Source organism: Cydia splendana, chromosome 2, assembly GCF_910591565.1.
Source record: "Cydia splendana chromosome 2, ilCydSple1.2, whole genome shotgun sequence".
NCBI lineage: Eukaryota > Metazoa > Arthropoda > Insecta > Lepidoptera > Tortricidae > Cydia > Cydia splendana.
Window position 1 is genome coordinate 21,833,304 of NC_085961.1, and position 16,265 is coordinate 21,849,568.

Genomic DNA, 16,265 nt, shown 5'->3' on the forward strand with positions numbered 1-16,265 from the left:
GACCGTTTCGCTCTGAAACCATGCTGAGTGTTGCACAGGAATAATGGTTTCACTTGTTTCGACAACGTGCCATGGAGTATGGACTCAAACAGCTTTGCTGAAACTGAAAGAAAAGAATACCTTGACTTTGGGATCGGTCTTATCCGTGAAATCTTCCAATGGTGAGGATATGTACTTGTGGAGAGTAGGTACCAGATTAAGCATGGAGTGTATTGGACCATTCAAATGCTCTAAACACCCCTTTAAGATATATGCAGGTACCTAAGTAGTCTGGACCAACAGCATAGAAGCCCGAAAAACTTACTTTGGTGTTAAGACCCCTTATGCAGGTACCTAAGTAGTCTGGACCAACAGCATAGAAGCACGAAAAACTTACTTTGGTGTTAAGACCCCTTACATTTTGGTAAATTAGATCCAGTGAAGGTTTCAAATCAGGATTCCGAACTAAGTATTACTGGTTGGTTTTTGTCTGACTCCCATTGACGTTGGATTTACGAAATGACCACGATTATCGGGCTACATAGTTGGAAATAAACAGGATTCATACATTGTCGAGGGTACTCCTATTTTGAAAGTCTTGGAGTCCCCTTTGAGCTTAAGTTCATCGACAGTGCACCATGAATAACAGCAGATATGCCCGTATGTCCTCCGATCCTCAAGCTATATTCCACAGATGGATGAACTTGCGATGGTCCACCGCCCTGAGAGGGATTTTACACCGCTTTTTACTGCTGGTATCAGTTTTCTGAGATTTATCACGCACGGATTGGGAATTGTCGCTTTTGACGGCGGAGGCACTATTATTGCTTATCGGTCTGTGTTTATATTTATGTAGTTTCTGCCCTTTATTCCAAACATGTGCCCCGTTCTCTACCTTATCGTCGACAGGTATCAGATGATTCCAACTCACTTAGTCTCTTAGTAACGTGTCAAATTTCTCAGCACAGTCCTTGAGTGCGGTCTGGTATTATATGTAGAGCGCCAGATTATGTTAATCTACTGCGCTCTAGTTAAATCCAAAAAATCACCAGTTGGGCTCCCCTATATATTATTACAGTTTACAGTTTTAAATGCTTATACCAACATTCTATTTATAATAACTTAACCCTCTTTCCATTAAATGCACTGCCTCAAATACATTATCATTACCTTCTAAATTCGTTCATTACCTTCCCTGGCAAAATTGGAAGGAAAAGAAATGAATGAAACAGATATAAATGAAGTTTTGGAAGTTTTCGTCGCCTAGGTCGGTTGATATCAGACCTTGATTTCGCAGAATAAGCCACACGAAAGGCAACCCTAAAACACATCAATTAGGTATAATTTTAATAATGTACAATTGGTACTTACTGTATATATCACTAGATGGCGATGACGATTTATCTGAACCACACTCCTTCCCGACACGAGAGAACGTAGGTATTTTCGTCAAAAGCAACATACGGACGACCGCTGTGGTAGCACGCGGCCAACTGACTGACGAACAATGTGTTGTATCCGCGGAAATTGCTATATACCCTTGCTATATAGCAAAATATAGCTAATCCATTTCTCGCGTCGGTAATGAAGAAATTGCTTGGACCATCACTTATAAAGCTGTATAGTTTTATTGTTAATTTCTTAGCGTATAATATTATAGGATATAAAACATAACTAAATTACTTGTTTACTGAACCAACAACAATTTTTCTATTTTTAGTATCTTAAGGTTCAAATGGAGGTCAAAGTTTAACTTCACGCGTTACATGCAGAGAGGAATGAAAATAGTGGGGGTTAATTGTAAATATAAAGAAAATAACCACCTTTTTAGAATTGTTCATGGCGGGCCAATATACTTTAGGTCCTATGTTACAACCTTGCATTAACAGATATTCGAAAACACCATCACATTTTTGGTAAATTGCAAATAATACCGATTTGCACGAAATGCGAGAATGACCCAGTTAGCCCTTGACTACAATATACACAGCCTTAATTTGACCATGGTTACAGTCACATTAATATTTTTTTATAGACATTTTGCTTCCCTTAGGTTCAATTACTTACAGATATATTATAGAGCAAAACTAGCACCTGTGTATGTTCATTTTGATGGTGGCATATATTGTTTAACTCTAATTATGTATATTTTACAAGGAACCAATGGAATTTCATTACCATGAACACGGTTTCACCGAGTACATTGTTCGAAGATTTACTTTATTATTATTCCGTTGCTTTAATAAAACCCTAGGCCATTTTGGGTTTTAGTTCATACTTGGTACTTAGTACCTGTACGATAATTAAACAACGACTTAAGTAAATAACTCTTTGATAATATACTCTTGCAAATATAGAGGCTCGATCTGCAACCTCAATTTACAAGGTTTGTTTGATTTTGTTAGTTTCAACCTCAACTAGGCAACTGCAATTTGGTGCAATCAAGATCACGTCTGGTCCTTACGTTTTTATACGTACACAGTATAAATTTCCCACTAACGTGCCTTTTTATTACACTTAATTAAAACTCATCTCTATCTGGGTAACTGTCCGATATTGACGCCATCGCTTGGCCGTCCATTTTACGGATTTGGTTACTATGTTCGTATGTGTATGTTTTCATTATTAGGAACAAGTCATATATAAAGTAGCGCAGTGGGAGTGCAAGGTTTCACGCATCGTCACTGATTGGTACTTTGTATTTTTTCAGCATTTACTTTAGATACCTACACAATGTGTGGCATTGTGACGGACCCAGCGTCTATTTATTTACCTTAAATTGACCTTTGACCTGATTGTAAATTTATAGAATTACTATTGTGTCCTTTTGGCACTAAAATTAGTTGATTGGCTTTAGGTAATTTATTTATTTTTGGACTTTAATTTAGTCGGCCCGTCGACTTTTATCGGTACTCATTTAGTCCTAGTGCAGCTTTGCATTTTGAATTGGCCTTTGTAGGCACATTTATCACATGCCGGCACATTTTATCTTTTAGGGGGAAGGCGGCGCCATTATCGCAATCCTGTCTACCTGTTTGTTATGTTTGCCCAAAAACTCTTTCAGTTGCCTCCTAACATTTTATCAAATTTGTTCCCATAATCACTTGTTTATTGTAACTGAAACCCCTAGATTCAATATTTTCCTTAAGATCGGCGGAGGCTCAATTTTCCGCATTGAAATCACATTTAGAATCATTAGGAATAGATTAGATTAGACATTTCCAAAGTACAATTCTTGTTGCATCAGTCGAAACACGAATCGTTCATACAAACTCTGTTTTTGCGAAAAGTATTCTTATAATTTGTCGACAGCAACTTTAAAAATGTCCATTACGCTAGCTTCTGAAACGTGCGTACTTGGAAGAGTGCTCGCAGATAGCAGGCACACGACACTCAGGCACATTCTAAAGCTACCTAAAGGACAATTAAGACATCATTGTAATACTATCCGTAAGTAAGCACGGAACATGTGCGTTAGGTAAGTACCTTCTAACTACCGAGTTTCTGTACTTAAGGAGTTATCGAAGTAACCTAACGTGTAACAAACAGAACAGGTAGACACATATACATAGGATTGGACCCCAAGACATACATTAAAGTTCAACGAGTCTTTGTGACAATAACCTGAGTTTCACTCCTTAACGTTAATTATAGTCACATATTACTAACAATTTAAATTTTATGGAATTTTTCCTGAGCTATATTTATTTTTAATTCTGAAGAACTTATCATTTGCACTACATGGGCCGATATCCCATGCAGCACTCGCGGAGTTTTCACTCCAATGGTATTTCCTTATTCGGACTTAGGTTTCACTCACGGAGTCTTCACTCCAATTTTAGGTATTTATTTATACGGAACTCGTATCTTGCATAAACTATACATTAATACCATTGTCTTTTCAGCCTATGAAACTCGACTTTTCTAGTTTTCATATTTATAGGCAAGGTTGTGTCAATGTCTAGTTAGTTATTTTAAATACACCATAGTCGGCATCAGCAACCCCGCCCCACCACCATAACCGCGGTACTTGCATTTGAAAACTCGTTTAAATAATTAAATAAAGAACTTATTTAAGGAGGACAAGGTAAGCATTTCATGAGTTTCCAAATGTAATCGATCACCGCGCAATCATTGCTGGCGCGGGCGCGGCAGAATTATTAAGCATAGCCATACCTTCCCAAGGCCCACGGTCCTACCAGCTGTAGTAGGTACTTTCTAAGTTCGGTGGAAGAATTTTTTACATTTATTCGGAATATGGTTTTTTTTATTATAATTATTTTCAACAAAATCTGTTTACTGCACACATGTACGACTCTAGATTCTTCAGACTCTGAAGACCCTTAGACCCTTTAGACTTCCTTAGACTATTTAAACTCTTACAATCTTTAGACTCTAACTTAGATTCTGTAGTCTCCTTAGACTCTTTAGACTATTTAGACTATTAAGACTATTTAGACTCTTTACTTTTTAGACTATTTAGACTCTTTACTCTTTAATCTCTTGAGACTCTTTAGACTCTTTAGACTTTTTAGACTATTTAGACTCTTTAAACGCTTTAGACTCTTTAGACTATTTAGACTCTTTAGACTCTTTAGACTCTTTAGACTCTTTAGACTCTTTAGACTTTTTAGACTCTTTAGACTCTTTAGACTCTTTAGACTCTTTAGACTATTTAGACTCTTTAGACTCTAGACTATTTAGACTATTTAGTCTCTTTAGGCTCTTTAGACCATTTACTCTTTAGACTCTTTAGACTCTTTAGACTGACTCTTTAGACTCTTTAGACTCTTTAGACTCTTTAGACTCTTTACTCTTTTAACTCTTTAGACTTTTCAGACTCTTTTCACTCTTTAAACTCTTAAGACTCTAGGTTTAAACTCTTAAGACTTTAGGTTCTTTAATCTAACTTATTTTTATTTTTTATTTCCTTATACATATATTATGTGATGTGAAAAGCAGTATGGGTCACATGGTAGCAAAATTATTTTCACTTTGGGCGTTAACACTTGAATCCCTCACTACGCTCAGTATTCCATTTTAATACCTCGCTTCGTTCAGGATTCAATGTTCGCCGTCGCCGTAACCATGACATTTTGCTCCTTAGCGACACAACCTAATGTTTAATTGAAGCAGAGTTGCATCTGTTTTGCTTCGTTCCATTTTAAACAAAACAAAATCAACCCTGAATACACTATAGATTCAAATTTCAATAGCAAATTTCAGACTTTTTCCTTGTATGGCTGAGCCCCAGGAGGGTGAGTGCAATATTAACACAACAACATTTACAACCATAAAAGTATTCCATTTTTGGAGAATACTCGTATTAAGCTTAAGCTTTACGACAAATTTCACCGACAGTATCAGTTTGTTTACTTATTTTTCCTTTTGCATTATAGAAACAAGACCCAGAGAATATTATGCTGATTTGGTTAAATAATTTAAACGCATATCTAACTAGCACACGTAAGCTAAGTAGCACCATGTTGTATAGCAGATGATCTGTTGATTTTTATTGAGTCTGACGCTAAATAAAGCGTACACTTATTATTTATTTAGGTAGATAACTTCTGGTTAAAAGTGTTAACCCTATTATGTGAACTATTATTAAGCATTTGTCGTTAATTTGATACATTTGTGAGCTAATAATAAACTACAACGCACCCAGATATTGTTTCAACAACCGTTAACGCAGACAGCACCACGTTGGTATACTTAGTTACCTGTAGTAAATTACCGGTGAACAGACATATTCAGCACTACACAGCAATATGCGCGACAGTTTATTTATTATACGTATAACTTAATTATAGTTTTACACGCTTCCTTAAATACACAGTCGCTATAAAAGTTTTATTTCTATTTTATAATAACTTATTTTACTGTATTTGGCTTAATTTCTGTTCACCGACCCGTTTTTTGGAAAGATAAAAGCATTTAATAGTATTTAAACTGAATAAGACGTTGAAATGTGCCCTATAGTAATAATATTAGCGTAAAAATAGTTCTTTTCTCGATCAAAATATAGTTTAAATACCAGAAGTGTACCTTATAAAGATGTTTATGTGCTCAGAGCTATAAATTAAGTCCACAATGGGTCCATCATACCTGTGCTATTTGGGTCATTCGTCTCCCTCCCTTTTATTGAAAAAATAATTTCAAACTGATAACTTTTTGTCGGTTATTTAGCAACTACATCGATTTTTTGTTTTTTCTTACGTTCTTTATCCTCGTCGCCATTGTGACGTCTAGATTCTGTTGTATTACAAGGTGATAAATAAAACTCAGTTGGTCAGTCAGGTGTGCTCCGCGACCCGCCTGTACGCCGTGACAGTTGACAACAGAATGTCGACTTGCAGGTAGTTCGCATTGCACTTTTATTGTATAAACGTCACACCTATTAAATTAATTAATCCACTTCGTCACCTTTTTCTAGTAGCATTTTATTTCTGTAACAGTCGCAGTTCTAACCTAACCTAACCCACTTTTCTAGTAGCATTTTGTTTCTGTAAGGGTCGCAGTTCAAACCTAACCTAACCCACTTTTCTAGTAGCATTTCTTTTCTGCAAGGGTCGCAGTTCAAACCTAACCTAACCCACTTTTCTAGTAGCATTTCGTTTCTGTATGGGTCGCAGTTCAAACCTAACCTAACCCACTTTTCTAGTAGCATTTCTTTTCTGTAAGGGTCGCAGTTCAAACCTAACCTAACCCACTTTTCTAGTAGCGTTTCGTATCTGTATGGGTAGCAGTTGAAACTTAACCTAACCTACTTTACTAGTACCATTTCGTTTCTGTAAGGGTCGCAGTGCTAACCTAACCTAACCCACTTAACTGATAGCAGTTTAACTTACTTTTCTAGTAGCATAACGAAATGCTACTAGAAAAGTAGATTAGGTTAGGTAGGTATGCGGTGCGGGCTACGGGGGGTTGAGCGGGAGGGGCTAGTAAGTTTGGCATCAGTTTACTTTATTTGGTAATATGTATACATTTTTTGGTAATCATAGTGGTTTATTTAGGTGAAAATATCGCATTAATTTGGTCTTCAAGATTTGGTGATCATTAATGATTTTTGGTGATCATTCAATATATTTGGTATTTGAATACAATTTGAAGTGCAGTCGTAATTAAAGTGGTGGTACTTTTGTATTTTTAGGCCTTATTTTTTTGGTGTTCAGTAATTTTTTTTGGTAAGCATGATTTTTTTATTTAGGGTACCAAAGTATTTTTTGGTGGTCATTATATTTGTAGCCGAATTTATATAATAAAATCTAAATGTCAAAAAATACATAACAGGTACATACATTTTTTTATTACAAATATTTGTTCCTGAGTTAAGTATATAAGGACCGGCAAAATGAGCGCGAGCATTGGCCGGTCAGTGGTCACACTCTGACGGCTCCTATGCTGTTCTGCCCTCTATAGTTCCTGCACGCCCCCTAACCCCGAACACATATGTATGCAAATTTTCAGCTTTATCGGAAACCGTACACATAGGTAGGTACTTACATAAGTTAATAAAAAGCTCGTAAAATCCTCGCTGCCATCGTTTTCTTATCAATCCATCTCCTCGACTCACGCTAGACCCGGCCGGGGCCGGGCCAGAGCTTCCGGCGCGTCGTTTTCTATGGAAAGCACCACGTGATCATCGCGATCAACCGTCATAGAAAATGACATGTCGATTTATACATGCATGCAAAATTTCAGCTCAATCGGAAACCGGGAAGTGGATCAAATTTAACTTGCAAGATTTGATTACAGACAGACAGACAACGGTCAGGTGAAAGTAAATAAAAGCTTGTAATAAAAGCTTGTAATAAGTATTTATAACGATAACCGTTTCCTTACATTCACACTGGCAGTCTGCAAGCCACCCACGTAAATAAAATATAATATAACCGAATGTGACCGTACAATGGCACACAACACAGCTGTTCCTGGATCTGCAGTGTTCAGTGTTCGCCGCAAGATTGTTATCACCGGGATCACACTAACAAGTAAACGCGAACTGGCAATGGGAGTGGGACCGTTGGTACCGAATTCAATACAGTGCGGAAGCGTCGGCGGTAATCTGCTCGCGCTGCGCCGCCAGATCGAGATATTTACTTGTATGCAAATGGCAGACCTTACCGTGCGACCGCCCGAACAAGCTGATGTGATAATACCCTGCGGACTCCATATAGAGTGATACTAACACGAGATACACGTGTAGATAAGGGCGATTGCCGGAGCCAACTGTAATAGAGACAAAGGGACAAGGCCCCATTGCGTTGCCGCGCCAACAACGGTATTGCTGTATGATGCTACAAGTCGAAATGGGTCCCATTTCTGCAATCAGAAAGCAATACAAACGATTCCAATGAAATGTATACTTACCTACTGACGATTTCCAACTACGATAATAGCGTATAGATAGACAAAGTTACCATGGAGCTGCAAGTAATTACTTTCCTGTTCTATTGACAAGATGTAGTAAAATAGACGGTTCTAACATGATTACTTAAATAGGTACCAACACTCAACAGACCTAAACTATACCATTTATCGCCGATGTAAAGCATTTCTCTCTAACCATAGAGAAAAAAATACATAGAGTGCTCACACTGCTCACTCCATACATCAGTTTTAGTACTAAAAGACTCTCGGAGTAATTAACAATAGAGCCGCCATTAACAGCCCATACAACCATTTCCAGTCGCCGTTACGACGCGGTGTAGACACATCTTGTGTCGACACCGTCTGTTTCGGTCACAATTCCAGTCGCAGAGTCGTCGCCGTGTCGACACAGTTACCAGAAATGGGGAAGGGTCGACACATGACACAAAGTGACATAAAGTGTGGTCGCCGTGTGCACACATTGTTACGAGCAAAGAGTATAATAATATATGTATAGTAATATATAACCACTAACAAATAAAACCACGCGTACGTAGTCGCGGAGAACAGATACTACTTTATTTACTCAACGTGACAACGAAGCTGCTGGTGATTGATGGTGGTGAATCGTGTTATTTTGCTAATTGCCCATACAACCATTTCCAGTCGCCGTTACGACGCGGTGTAGACACATCTTGTGTCGACACCGTCTGTTTCGGTCACAATTCCAGTCGCAGAGTCGTCGCCGTGTCGACACAGTTGCCAGAAATGGGGAAGGGTCGACACATGACACAAAGTGACATAAAGTGTGGTCGCCGTGTGCACACATTGTTACGAGTTTGCGACTACTTTATGCCAAAATCATTCGTTCATTCGTTCATTTTGTTCCTGTCAAATGGAAACTGTCAGATGGAAAAATACTTAAATAAAAATAAGTGACATTAATACGCCATCTCTAAGACGGATTACAAGACGTAATTATATATTGTTTGCATTTATATTACAACAGGACTTAAATTATTATAGGGAATTTGTGAAGTATGTTCTATCCGAACATACCTTCTTTCAGAAGACTAACCGCTATGGCAATCGTTGCCATAGTAGCAAGATCCTCATGAGAAAAACTTTCGTGTCAAATAACTTGAATATACTTCAAATAACATATCATTGTACTAAGACGTATTAAATATAATAATTAAAAAAATGCTTCAGCTTTCTTGTTCTAAACGTAAGTATTTCACATAAACTTGAGAACTTCACATGGTAGCAGAGGTGAAACTGTAAGTACGAGTACCAAGTCGAAATGTCTAACATAAAAATCGATCCACTCACGAAGGATAATTACGACACTTGGGTAATTCAAGCCGAAGCCGTCCTAGTACGACATAAATTATTTAAATATGTTGAAACAGCCTTGGCTGCTGATGCAACTGCCGATACAAAAGAAAAGGATCGATTAGCGAAATGTGAGCTCGTCCTGATTATCGCTCCGGCCGAGCATAAACAAATTAAAAACTGCGGCACTGCTAAAGAAGTATGGGACAAATTAAAGTGGAGGCGGCGGTGTGTGTGTGTTCCTTAAAAATAATATACCTTTTATCGAACGTAAAGACATAAGTGATTTATCCGTAGAATTTGTATTCGAAGCTTGTGGCACTGAAATCCCACATTTAAATATGTTAATCGTAGTCATATATTGGCCGAACAGCCAAAGAAATCCAAGCACTTTTTATGAAAAACTCGAAAACCGCTTGCAAGTTTTAGCAGTAAAAGACGTTACCAAAAATATTGTCATAGGCGGTGATTTCAACGTAAGTAAATGTTTTAGAAAAATCTTTATCTTCATTTTCACTAATTAACCTCTTGATTGGTTATAACTTCCAACAATTAGTTAACGAACCCACGAGGATTACAGATACATCAAGCTCGACATGTATAGACTTACTTTTTACCAATTTTCATAACAAAGACAATGTAGTTTCAGTCTACGAATATGGTTTCTCCGATCATAAAGGCATAACATATACTATACCTACCAATACAAATATGCAAGAACGTAAAGTCTGGTATACTAATAAAAGAACATTTACGGAGAAAAATATCAGTGCTTTCAAGTTGTGCCTATCTGAAATAAATTGGAGTACTATTATCGACAGCAGTAATAACATCAATGAAAACTTTAACTCCTTTACAGCGATTATAAAAAAATATCTAGATATATGTGTCCCTAAAATACAAATAAAAATAAAAAATGAATTTAATAATAAACCCTGGTTAACTAAAGGTATAAAAACGTCCTGTAAACATAAACGTCTTCTTAAAATATTGATCTCTAAAACAAACAATCCTATTTTACATGAACACTATAAACATTATGAAAAATTGCTGAAAAAGACTATAAAAACATCCAAAAAGCTGGAGTATATTAATAAAATTAAGAACTCTAATAACATCGCCAAAACCATGTGGCATATAATAAAGGAACGGACAAATAAACTTCCAAAAAAGAACAGATTAAATATAAAATTAGACATTAACAATAGTGTAACAGATGACCCAAGGGTCGTAGCTGATTACTTTAACAACTTCTTCTTGTCGGTGGGAGCAGGAGATGATGGACCTGGCGTGCTCAAGGCAGCCGGACGCCCTGTGCTCAACCCCACTCCCAATTCATTCTACCTACAACCAGTCACTGAAATAGAAATTCATAGTATTATACGAAACTTGAAAAATAAGAGTAGCTTTGGACATGATGAACTCCCACCCGTCCTTATCAAAAAGTGTGCAGACGAACTGTCCGAACCCTTAGCCTTTCTGATAAATCAATCCTTTTCCGAAGGCATAGTCCCAGATTCACTCAAATTATCAATCATCAAACCCATTCACAAAAAAGGTAAACACACTGACGGTAATAACTATCGTCCCATAGCTCTTTTGCCAACCTTTTCCAAAATAATAGAAACCGCTATGTCAAAAAGACTCTACACTTTTTGTGAAAAATACTCCATATTCAACGAAAATCAAAACGGATTTAGAAAAAAACATTCCACGACATTGGCAGTATATAATTATATAGATCAAATATTAAACATAATAAATAACAAACAATATGCAGTAGGACTATTATTGGACATGAGCAAGGCCTACGATAGGGTATCATATGAAGTGCTATTAAAGAAATTGAACGGTATTGGGGTAAGAGGAACTGTACATAAATGGTTTGTCTCTTACCTCAAAAATCGAGAGCAATACGTAGAAATAGAGCATTATAACAACCACACAGGATTGATTTCGCGCATACACTCAAATACAGTAGATGTTACTCAGTCTATTCCCCAAGGTAGTGTGCTAGGTTGCTTACTGTTCCTTATATACATTAATGATTTACCCTACTCTATTAATACACGTAGTATCTTATTTGCAGATGACATTTCAGTAGTATTTCCGTGCATAGATAACAATAATCTGAAATCTAGCCTTACCCATACCCTGACTGAACTAGATTCCTGGCTAACCGATCATAACTTAAAATTGAATTTTACCAAAACAAAACTGATGCAGTTCAGACCATACCAAAAACAACCGTTATGTATAGATTTCTCTTACAACAATATCAAATTGGACCAAACAGATACATTTCCCTTGTTAGGATTAACAATTGATACAAACGTTCATTGGAAATACCACATTCAGAAAGTTTGCAATAAACTATCCAGATTTTCATATGCCTTATTTGAATTTAAAAAAACAACCGATTTAAAAACTGCCATTTCCGCCTATTATGCTTACGCCCACTCTATACTCCGCTATGGTATACTCCTTTGGGGTAATAGCACAAATGCCAATGACCTATTTATTTTACAAAAAAAGTGCATCCGAACTTTAGTTAACATAAAGCAATGGGAAAGTTGTCGACCACATTTTAAAGACCTAAGAATATTAACACTTACCTCCTTATACATTTTAGAAGTTTGCACTTTCGTCAAGCTACACAGCTCTTTTTTTCTACAAGCAAAAGACCGCCACACAAAATCATTAAATCTTCGCCACAATAACTACCTTTCCTTGCCTACTTCTAGCTTAAAAATATTTCATTCCGGACCACACATGATGTGTATAAAAATCTTTAATAAAATACCCCAATCAATAAAACAAATCGAAAACCCAAATCTATTATATATTAAAGATCGCTTAATAAATACCTAACAGAGAAATCGTTTTACACGCTGCAGGAATTTTTTGATGAGGTATCATATTATTATTAGAAATAAGTATAGCTATCTGCACTTAAACCATTTTGTTTCATTTTATATTAAATAAATGTTATTAATATTGGTTAACGTAAGCAAATTAGATCTTACGAGTACGATACACTAATGTGATCTCATATATATAATGTTATGTAATTCAGATGAAACTATTGTAGTACTTAGTTTGTTATTTATTTATAAGATTGCTGCGCCCTTGCAGGGTCCATATTATGTATAGGTACCTACCTACCTAATATAATGTAATATGTGTGCAATAAATACTTTTGATTTTGATTTTGATTTTAAAGAACACTTATGCCAGTAAGGGACCTGCGCGTAAAGCGACCCTACTTAAACAGCTGATCCTAACTAAATTAGACAATCAAGATGTACGAGCACACTTGAACAAATTTATGGACACAGTTGACAAGCTGGCTGATATGGACGTTACTATAAACGAAGACTTGTTAACCATCATGATGTTATACAGTCTCTCTCCCGAATATGAGAATTTCAGGGTTGCAATTGAAACGCGGGACACTCTACCTAAGCCAGATGAGCTTAAAACGAAAATTCTAGAAGAGTTTGAAGCCCGGCATAACAATAACGTAACCAATGATGACGAACCTGGATCCTCATATCAAGAAGAAGCATTATATGCGTGCTGTAAAATTTGCAAAAGAAAAGGCAACATTTTTCAACGCAGAACGCATAAAATTTGTACAAGCTGCTGGAATAAAAATAATGAGAAACCTCCCATACAACCATTTCCAGTTGCCGTTACGACGCGGTGTTGACACATCTTGTGTCGACACCGTCTGTTTCGGTCACAATTCCAGTCGCAGAGTCGTCGCTGTGTCGACACAGTTACCAGAAATGGGGAAGGGTCGACACATGACACAAAGTGACATAAAGTGTGGTCGCCGTGTGCACACATTGTTTCGGGTTTGCGACTACTTTATGCCAAAATCATTCGTTCATTCGTTCATTTTGTTCCTGTCAAATGGAAACTGTCAGATGGAAAAATACTTAAATAAAAATAAGTGACATTAATACGCCATCTCTAAAACGGATTACAAGACGTAATTATATATTGTTTGCATTTATATTACAATAGGACTTATTATGGGGAATTAGACTGCTCGAGTGATTTGATAAACTAAGTGTAATATAATCAACGCGCCACCACATTGTTTTAGTTTAGCCGGAAATGAAATTGTTTACTTCTCAGTGCCTGTGTTCATAACTATATTATTTGAAGCATTTTTAGTACTTCGATGCGTATACTATACTTAAATAACAGAAATAACGCTTTACATACTACGAAACTTGTTAATTATGATGTATAAATATGGTTTAAGGCTGAGAAATATTGCAGTCACAAAGTAGTTGCAATGTTTCGACTTTGTGTCGACACTGTGTTGACACATGACACGCGCTGTCAAAAGTAATAACAAAGTTACTGGTATGTTACTGGATTTGCAAAATGGCTCCTTGTGTTGATTTGTTTTCAGATATTCTCAAAGTGTAAAAATGCCGTGGTCAGAGATGGGCATTAATCGATTAACTGTTTATTCGACTAATTAATGGAATAAAAAAAGTTAATTCTCAAATTTTAATCGCGATTAGTTTGGTCGACCTAACATAGATTGAAATTGAATTAATCTGAATATTAATCGAATAAATTATCGATTAAATCTCGATTGAAAGTTGACAGGGGGCCATTTTTGTACGTAAAAATAATAGAAATGTCTTGCATGCAGATGGTAGCAAAACACTTTGTCATAAAAGTCGAGATGGGTGTCGATATATAGGTTTTAGGGAGTGCCGATTTCGAAAATAATGACCATTTTGGAATCCGAAATGGCGGCCATGCACTGTGTCATAAAAATCTGGGGTGCTGAATCCATTTAAGATATCACATTGACACCATTCCACAAAATAAAAATAAATCTTTTTAGGGTTCCGTACCTCAAAAGGAAAAAACGGAACCCTTATAGGATCACTCGTGCGTCTGTATGTATGTCACAAAATAGTTTTTTACCTATAGATGACAGGAAAACCTATTAGAAATGTGCAGTCAAACGCGAGTCGGACTTAATGTACGGAACCCTTAACGCGAGTCCGACTCGCACTTGGCCGGTTTTTTTGAAACTCTTGTTGACGCTTAACCGCTGAACCGATTTCGTTGAAATTTGGTATAGAAATAGTTTGCGTCCCGGAACAGGACATAGGATAGATCTTATAACCAAAATCATCTTTTGAAGGTGTGAAAAGTGGCGTAGAAATTTGTACGGGAAATCAATAACCGCTGAACCGATTTATATGAAATTTGGGATGGTCTACATCTTTGATTTAGTTAAAAATGATGAAAAAACATGACTTCAAACCTAAACTTAAACAGTATTAACTTCAAGAAGTCAATTCTGAATTCCCCCCTACACCTCATTTCACACCTTTAAAGGATGATTTTTGAGATAACTTATTATATCCTGTCTCGGGACTCAAAATATATGTGTACCAAATTTAAATTAAAACTGTTCAGCAGTTTAAGCGTGAAGAGGAGTTTAAAAGAAAGTATTTTAATAAGTTTATATGTTTTTACTTCGGAATGGTGTCAATGTGATACCTTAACTAAATTTGGTACTGCGAATTTATACGAAAACGATACCAAACATGGCCTCGTAGCTTTACTGTTGTAGAAGTCAAAATAAAATTGAGAGCCCTAAATTCTTATTACTTGGCCAAACTTGTGTAGAAGGAAAAGGTAAAATAAAAGTCTTCGGCAGGAATATAAGACACAAATATATTTTTTTTTTGCGTTACTATTTCATTCATCAAATATAAACATACCTTGATTATACTATTCTAGTGAGATCCTCATAGATAAACAAAAACATTTACCTACTTAAAAAATTACATGGTCGAAATGTCACGGAACTTGTGAGAGTAATATGTGAAAAATAAAAACTTTTATGACAAAAAAAATCTGGACACAATTTAAGAATCACCCAATTGCGTCGAGGAATCATCTGTATTTTTGCTTGTTTCATTACCTCCTCGCTTCTTTTATGTCCTTTGTATTCTGTAGCAATTTGTTAGATCTGAAAATAAAGATAACTTGCGTCGTCACGGATGTCGATTTATAGGTTTTAGGGAGTGCAGAATTCGAAAACGATGATCATTTTATAATCCAAGATGGCGGCTACGTATTTTGTCATAAAAGTGGAATCCAAAATAGTCAACATTTTCGAAATCTGCGCCCCCTAAAACCTATAAAACGATATCCATGACGACTTTTATGACATAGTGCATTGCCGCCATTTTGAAATTGAAAATGTTATCATTTTCGATATCTGCGCCCCCTAAAACCTATAAAACGACACCCATGACGACTTTTATGACATAGTGCATGGCCGCCATCTTGGAATCCAAAATAGTCATCATTTTCGAAATCTGCGCCCCCTAAAACCTATAAAACGATATCCATGACGACTTTTATGACATAGTGCATTGCCGCCATTTTTAAATTGAAAATGTTATCATTTTCGAAATCTGCGCCCCCCAAAACCTATAAAACGACACCCATGACGACTTTTATGACATAGTGCATGGCCGCCATTTTGGATTCCAAAATGGTTATCATTTTCGAAAGCGCGGCCC